Source organism: Lactuca saligna, chromosome 5 (genome assembly GCF_052625555.1).
Source record: "Lactuca saligna cultivar CGN05327 chromosome 5, ASM5262555v1, whole genome shotgun sequence".
Taxonomy (NCBI): Eukaryota; Viridiplantae; Streptophyta; class Magnoliopsida; order Asterales; family Asteraceae; genus Lactuca; species Lactuca saligna.
Window position 1 is genome coordinate 119,996,947 of NC_136421.1, and position 2,457 is coordinate 119,999,403.

The window sequence follows — 2,457 nt, forward strand, 5'->3', positions numbered from 1 at the left end:
TGATTGATGGATGTAAACACGATGACCTTCTGGCATCGAAAATAGTGAGGTGACTTTTTTGTCACCCCTGGGCCTGCCGGCTCGGACTGTATGTAACGCCCGCAGATCCAGGCAAGTCAAATTAGAGGCAATAGGGGTCGAAAAAAACTTTTCGACAAAAATTATTTAGAATAAATAATCTTAACCAAGTTGTAGAATATGTCACACGGTTTCCGTACATATAACGAACGCCGAAATTCGAGTTATAACGAAGAAGTTATGGCCCGTCGAAGTTTCGCGACGGAACCGGCACGGCACCGGGAAGCGTAAATAGTGAATTTACGATGGAGGACTTTTTAGCCTTAGCGATCTAAACGAAAGTCGTAGAATATGTTAAACTAAGAGCGTCGATAAAAAGAACGCCCAAATCTGACTTCGTATGAGGAAGTTATGATTTTTCGAAGTTTCGGATTAGCGGTGTACAACCCGAAATTCGAATATTAGATTGAGTGATTTTTAGCCGACACGACCTAAAAGAGAATCGAATATCTCGTTAAGAGTAGCATAACGAGAAAAAGATGGGCGAAAACGGACGTCGGATGAAGAAGTTATGGGGATTTAACAGACCAATCCTGTCCCGGCCTGTTAATAATATAAAATTTAAAATCGAATCAAAATTAGCCGACGGAGTCTAAAGGAAATTTGTAGAGTACGTTCCCACCTTCGCGTGGATATAAATAACTTCAAAAACGGAGCTCGTATGTGAAAGTTATGATTTTTAGAAGTTGAGAGTGCAATTTGCGAAGCTGGTGATGACGTGGCAAGATCCTAGCCTTCCCTTTCTCCCCACGGTCTCGCATCCGATGACCGACGCGTCACCCTCGCATTACGCCCCATGTCCGAGGTCCAGTACGCCCCGCGTACGTTCTCTTCTTATCCACTCCGAGAACAAGCCATGTGCGAGACAGCTGGAAGCCTTATCCGAGGAGTACGCCCAGCGTAATTCCGAGATCAGGCGCCTATAAAAGGCATGCGAAGGGTCCGAGATTTTCTCACATTTTCACACCAAATCTCTTTCTCTCTCTAGTTTCTTTCAATCTCTAAGACCCCAAACCACCCCTAAACCCTAGGTAAACCCCCTAGTACCCGAGGGAAGCCCCGAGGCTCCCGGAATCCCGAGAAAAAGGGTCTTTCGGTTTCGAAACGCTGCTCCAAATAAAGTTCCGATTTTCTTTAAAATCCGTTGTAAGTGAGATATGCTTATGCAATTTTTAATATAGCTTTCAAATAATTATAGGAATATTATTAGGTCCTTGAAATAATTATTTGGGCTATTATTATGAGTTATATTGAGTGTTATTAACGCTTATATAATAATAATAATAATCAGACTAATTAATTTGTCACGGTTATCGTTAGACTAAACCCTAGTGGTATTGGTACTAGGTTTTATCGAAGGAAAATTGTTTTGAGAGTATCGAAGCGCTATCCAAGTGCTGAGTCACCACCTTTCAGGTGAGTGCATGGTCCCTTTCAACTTACACATAGATATGAAGTATTTTATATAAATTACGTGCTATGTGTGCATATTATCTAAATACTTGTTATCTATGCTGGATAAACGATTTTATACACGTTTTAAATGATTTAAATTGTATAAGTATTTTATATCTACGAAAATGTTGGGATAAGACATGGGTAGATGTAATAGATGAAATATAAGTTGGATGATGAGTTGAGAGGTGAAATAGACCGTCAGGTGAGGGTGAGAGGTGGACGATGTGAGAAGCCTTTTTCCCAAATGATGGCTCCGTCATTCAGCAGAGTATTGATGACAACCACGGACTATTCTAGACAGTCCAGTGGAACACTAGCAGGTTCGCAACCTGTAGGTGTTGTGAACGACGTGTTCACCGGTGTACTCTAAAAACCCATTGATATGTATTGCGAGTGGACTCTCGAAAACGATACTGTCAATAAATCTCAACAGATGCGCCTAAAAGGCTCTACCGGCAGAAGCGCCTAATAGAGAACCTCATAACCCCGACAGATGCGCCTAAAGAACTATTTCGGCAGATGCGCCCCATAGAGAATGTCACAATTTTGGCAGCTACGCCCTAGTGACAGAACAAGCAGTTGTGCTTGACAGATGCGTCATTCACAATGATGAAATTTGTACCTATTCCTTAGGATACTCCTTAGGAATAAATGAACGAGAAATAGCTGATTCTTAGGGCAGATCCTTAAGAATAAAGAAGATAATGGGGATGGGTAATTAGGTTGATTTTTCAATTGTTTAAACATAATAATTATATTATTGTGGGTTGAAAACCCTATATACTCACCAGGTTTCCCAACCTGACCCACTCAGTTTATTTATATCACAGGTGTCGATATGAAGTGGCATTACACTGAGAGATTAAGGAGATGTAGATCACTAGTGTAAATAAATGTAAGTTCCGTTTATGCTTATGTTCC